This window comes from Pogona vitticeps, chromosome 4 (assembly GCF_051106095.1).
Source record: "Pogona vitticeps strain Pit_001003342236 chromosome 4, PviZW2.1, whole genome shotgun sequence".
In the NCBI taxonomy this organism is placed as follows: Eukaryota; Metazoa; Chordata; class Lepidosauria; order Squamata; family Agamidae; genus Pogona; species Pogona vitticeps.
Window position 1 is genome coordinate 225472253 of NC_135786.1, and position 5976 is coordinate 225478228.

A 5976-nucleotide genomic window follows, 5' to 3' on the forward strand; every position below is an offset into this window, starting at 1 on the left:
TGATGTACAGCTAGTGCTGTTTTCTGGAAATTGTTCTAACACCTTGCCTTAAACAAGAGAAGGGTCTACAACCCAGCGAACCAGTGTTGGGCAATGTACTCCCATAAACTATATTTCGTGACCACATCTGCACCCATAGGTAAAACCCACAGAGAGGCATTACCCAGATTTTAGTGATTAAATGCGATTTCAGATATGCACTCACCATGCTCATTACTTGTGAGCTTTGGTGTGTGAGATACATCACCTTACGCAAGCATACATATTCCTATTCACACGAGGACGCTGTTTTCACCCCGAAGTCTTTATTCAGAAGTCCCTTACATTAAACATGTGAAGAAATGAAGAGAAATGCTCGCACTGATTGTGGGAACGAACCAAGCAAACAAACAAGTCTGCAAGGACACATATGAAGTTACTCCGATTTATTGAAATCATATGTGTTTATTTTTATAATTTATTATGCCTCTGTCTAGACAAGAACTTTTGATGAAGCTTAAAATGAAAATAAATAGAAACAGCAATCAAAAGGAATAGCAATCATTGCCACATGGTAATAAACAGCATCAAAATAGAATCAAAGCGTCGGACAAGTGCAATAAAACTGGAGAAAGAATAAAACTAGTTCTCACAAAATCACTGCCAGGTCAAACAGATGACTAGAACCACAATATTCTCCAGGTGTTTTGAACTACAACTCTCATCATCCTTCATTATTGACCATTTTGGCTTGGGCTGTTGTAACCCTAACATCTGAAGACCACCATGTATGATCTTCAGGCTGATATAGACAGAGTAAAGCAGTGGATCCTATTCCTGACCCTCAAATCTCCACCTGATTTCAGCTTCAACTCCCAGATGTGTTGAGAATTTTGATTATAACGTGTATTCTCTTAACATCAGCAGAGTAAGGAGATATTGGTTAGCAGAGATACTTATGACACTATTGCACTGAGAGAGTAAAATCAACAACTTAGTCTATTTACATATATCCACATAGGGAATAGGCATTCCCCTGGCAGCATAGCATGACATGAAGCAACACACAGCATAGGAAAAAGCGATCTGACTTCCAGCAAATAAAGATGTTGATTTTACACATGACTTATGTACAGTTCTGTGACCAATCAGAAAATACATTACTTTATTTTCTGTTACACCAAGTTTCATCATGCCCACAAGTCTTAATCCTTGATACCCACACCTGAATACAATCAGTACAGTGACTCAGGTAAAATCAGCCATTTTACATTTAACTATGCAACATTAATATTTAATACATTTTCATATCAAAATCCCAGCATGGCCTCAATTCTCCAAGTGAAAGCCAAATACTTAGATTAGATTAGGCATCCTTCAGTCTCGAGAGACCATAGTAATGTACTCTGAAGAGAGGACTTGGAACAGCATCTAGTGTGGCTGAGAAGGCCAATTTGAGGGTGACAATCCCTTCCACACTGAAGACAAATACAATCTGTCCCCTGTCCAGCTCCCTGATTTTGCTGGTTTCGGGTCTGCCTCTTACTGGAAATTATTCTAACACCCTGCCTTAAACAAGAGAAGGATCTAACACCATGCCTTCAACAAGAGAAGCCAAAAACTAGAGCTTAGAAATAATATTAAAACTTCACATATTAATATCAAAATTGCTACTTTTGTGTTAAACAGTAGGACAAGTAACTAGTGCACCTAATCTTTTAAAAAAACATTTTGAAAGTAATGTCAACACATTAAATCTAGCATGTTATTTCCAAGTTCTGTCCAAAATATCTGGATGGCCAAAAGGTGACAAATAGAAGAGTAAAGTTATAGCTAGTGCTGAAGGCAAAGCAGGGGTTTGAGGAAGAAATCCAGGAGTTCACTCAGATGAATGAACAGAAGGATTCCACAGTGTAACACGAAGGGCTTACTAATTCTGATGGTGGAGAGGAAAAGCTCATACCAAGGCTTTATCAGAAGACTGTAGCATCCAAGAAATGACATATTGGGGAGGCATGCCTTCAGACAAGTAATGTCCTAAGGCTTGAAGTGATGTCACTAGGTCTTCTTTGAAGACTCAGCTGCCAATTGGCCAGTTGGAAAGGTGCATCCAAAGTTTAAATTAAAAAGTGCCTTGGGCAAAATGACCAAAGGCCAGTCTAGTTCAATATCTTATTTCCAAATAAGCCGATTCCTTCATTGAGCAGAGGGTTGGGCTCAATGGCTTTGAGGCTTAGGTAGGCCCACTTCCTCCTAGCTTCATGTTCAGAAGGAAAGCTTCCAACTAGCCCTGGGGCAGCAAAATGAAGCTTGGGCAGAGCTAGGCCTAGCTACTGTAAGTCTCAAAGCTTTATTTATTTATTTATATGTTTATTTGATTGGTATACTGCCCATCTGGAAACCCAGATCCACTCTGGGATTTCCAGTTGAAGCCTCTCCTCTAGGTGTGATATTTAGGATTCTGTCTGTCAGGAAGAACTGCCAGAATGGAGAATTATGGGAATTGTAGTCCAAATCATCCACATCCATGGTCCTGTCCACAGGTGGCTGGAAAAGAATGTGACCTTGGACAGCTTTTCCAGCAGAACCACTCTGATGTGACTCCACAAAGTAACATTTTATTTCACACTGGGTTGTCAAGTTTTCCACTGAGCTCACAGCTGCCTTCACGCCTTCAGCATCCAGCAGCTATAATAAAAAAAAAATATGATGGATTAGCTAGGCTTGTAGCTCAGTCAAATTTACAACCTGTATCTCGTGACTCCCAATCTGGCATCTAATTGCTTTGAAGATGAATAGAACATGTTCATAAGGGCGAGAAAGCTGATTTTAATAAACAAGGTACCCATTGCTTGACATCTGATCACAGTTGCTCTTGAGTAAGATTTTCCACCATATGATTTGACCCAGATTGGGAATGGGTGGGGAAAATGTATTGCAGTGGTAATAACAATTAGCTGTACTTGGCACAAAGGAGCAACTGAACAGGTCTAGTGATAAATCCTAGAGCCTTAAACAATACTGTATAACGTAGAAGCAGTAGATTTACATTTATGGGCACGTCGGTCATAATATCAGTCCCTTGCTGCATTATTAGTTAATGTTTGTGTATCCTTCTTTGTTTACACATTGTCAGTAAAAGTCTTGCTGTTTTGGGAATCCAGCTGACTGCCAGCATTATGAGATGTTAATTCTGTCAACAGCTGGATTTGAAGGATGAATTTGAAAACATGAAGAGCTTGGCTATAATGGCCGAGGAATTCTGGGTATTTTTTAAAAGGAGCCATTTCCCAGTCTTACCCCTGTACTTATTCCTGTATTTAGAAGCTGACTACCGGTGAAAAGACAAACTTTTAAACACATATTAGGGAACAAATTTTCAATCATAAATGTAGTCCACCTGAAACACTGAGATTTTTTTTAACAGTTTGTCTAAAAATGTTGTATGCATTTTTGTTTATCTTAATGCGTACAACATAACACGTTTTTGCATGTTTTTTAAATATATTAGATTTTTAAAAATATTATTATTTTTATTAAAGATACAGGTTTTTGGTAAGGCAAGCAGAGTTATTAGGAAGAACACAAGACACTATCCCATATGACTGGTTAAAGCCACTGCAGCTGGAGCAAAATAAAATAAAATAAAACAATCCTATCAGTCTTTGGGAAAATCAAAAGCAAGGTTTAGAGGCTGGGTGTCTGGTGTTTTTAAACACTCCCAAACAGTTTCAAGTTAACAATAAGTTCAAGGTGCTAACTTACCCTACAAGGCATTCTTGCAGAAACCACAGCCTCCAGGACGTCATCTGTGTTGGTACTTCCAGGATTCAAAAACAGGGTGAGAAAGTGACCGACAGACAGACAGGGAGAAGACGAGGAGGAGGAGCCTGAGGTGCCATAGAGAGCCTAAACAAGAAAGGATAGATAGTCCTGATGGGTTATTTTGTTTAACTCTTCCCTCCTTAGAACCGTGGCATGTGAGGTTCCATTATATCCAACAATTTTTCAGTAACAGACATTCTTGGGTGCACATTTCCTTAACTGGAAATATTCCTTACATTTTATTTTATTGTAACTGTGCATTGCGCAGGACGAGGGTTAGACGTTCTAAATTCTCATCCATGTCATCCTGGTTTGCTATCTCTTTTTTTTTTTTTTTTTTTTTTTTGTCTCAGAGCACTCTAGTGCCTGAAATGGGCTCTGCTGTCAATAAAGCCCTCACAGGTATAGGGAAGGTGCCACGTCTTGTCCCTTGCATGTCTCTTTTATGCTCTCCCATTCTATTGACACGGTTTCCTGCGGCTGCATTTGCTTTGGCCTCTCTATGGAAATACATCAACATAGCAAAATAATTCCATTGCAACACATCGCTTCTCAATCATCCCTTCAGACTTTCGGAGATAATAAAAGGGGAGAAAAAAACCTAATTTTTACAACATGAGTTTTTAGGGAATTCTGTCTCCCTCTTGGCTGTGTCAATAGCATGTAATGATACCATCTATGGCTGGTGTTTATGCACCAGAGTTCTACATTGTCTCCCTAAATGCATGACATTTAGAACAAAAAAAAAAGGACTGCTGAATTGGAAAATGGACTGATAATAAATTTCACATGGTTGGCGCTGACAGTATGGAACCTTGGCTTTTCATTCCTCATTAAAGCTCGGCAGGTTCAGCAGCAGAAGCAGAACATCCTCAACTTGGCAGGAAATGCATTTGTGGGTTTTTTTCAATTGTTAACATGTGCTATAATTACAGATTTATTCAAATTAAAGAGAAGGGAGAGAGAAGCCAGAGTCAGTCGGAGTCCCATGAATCAGACTGAAGGTCTGGGAAGCTGTCACATGTACGCTAATAGCTGCTTGCCCTATTTAGTCTAATTCAACAGTGTCTGTAGGAATTTTTCTGGAGTGGGTCTGGAGAAGCTGCATTGTGGTACATTGGCAGAGTCTGCAAGTGTACACACGGTGCTGTTTTATCATCAAAATAATAAATACAGAGTGCTCTTGAGCTAAGGTGCCCCTTTACTAGACATGGAGATGAATAAAAAAAGTCTCACAATATTCGTGAGAAATTGCTGATTCGTTAAATATTCATCCCTTCATATTCGTCAGTTCCAGAGACCCTGACGAATATGAAGAGATGAATATTTCCCCACTTTATTCCTTCTCCCATAAGAAGAGAGGGAAGGCTAGCCTTCCCTCTCTTCCTATGGCTTTCCCATTCTGCCTACGGGCCCGCCAATCAGCCGATAGGCAGCCACCCACCCCCACAGCCTATCCCCACCCCTTACTCTCACTACCTTAGCCACTGCCACTATCCAGTGCCACCATGGTGGTCTCCAGCTGGCCTCTGCAGCCATGGCCTGCAGTAAGGGACACTGGCTGCTCTTTGCAAATATGGTGGCTCCGGCTTCATTTAGGGTAGGGAAGCTGCAGCCTCCATCTTTGCAAAGGGCAGCCTGGATTCCTTTAGCCTGCCTTAAGGGTGGTGGTGGCACGGGGCAGGTTTTTTTCTGTCTAACCCCCCCCCCATGAATCGACGATAAATTCATGCTTCGTCGGTTCATGGGGAGAAGCTTTGTGCTTCGTGATTCGTCAACTTTGAGGGATCACGAAGCAGGACGACTCGCCAAAATGGTGAAGGTGGGGTAAAAAATATTTTAAATAAATAAATTGAAACAACAACAGCAACAATAACGCTATCAACCCTGACACTGAAGTGAAGGTGTGGAAGATAAATTCTTGCCCTTAGGGGATGTGATGCGTCTGTTGAACCACTGGACTGAGAATTTCCAATCTTGAAAAAAAATCATTATTTTGTCCTTTAATTCAATGGTCCCCAACCTTGGGCCTCCAGATGTTCTTGAACTTCAACTCCCAGAAATCCTGGCCTCTGCTGGAGGCCCAAGGTTGGGGACCACTGCTTTAATTCATATCTTTATCATTGATTTGTTAAAACTCTCCTCACAGCTGATCTTCATCTTTGCTAATGC

At 40.6% G+C, this 5976-nt stretch overlaps 1 long non-coding RNA gene across 1 annotated transcript; it reads right to left on the reverse strand.

Annotated features, from left to right (window-relative positions):
• Positions 1-2332: 2332 nt before the first annotated feature.
• Positions 2333-5260, reverse strand: LOC144588582 (uncharacterized). Its single transcript, XR_013544197.1, has 2 exons — positions 3745-5260; positions 2333-2667 (listed from the first exon to the last, which is right to left on the reverse strand). It is a non-coding gene; the product is annotated as an uncharacterized LOC144588582 (long non-coding RNA).
• Positions 5261-5976: the final 716 nt, after the last annotated feature.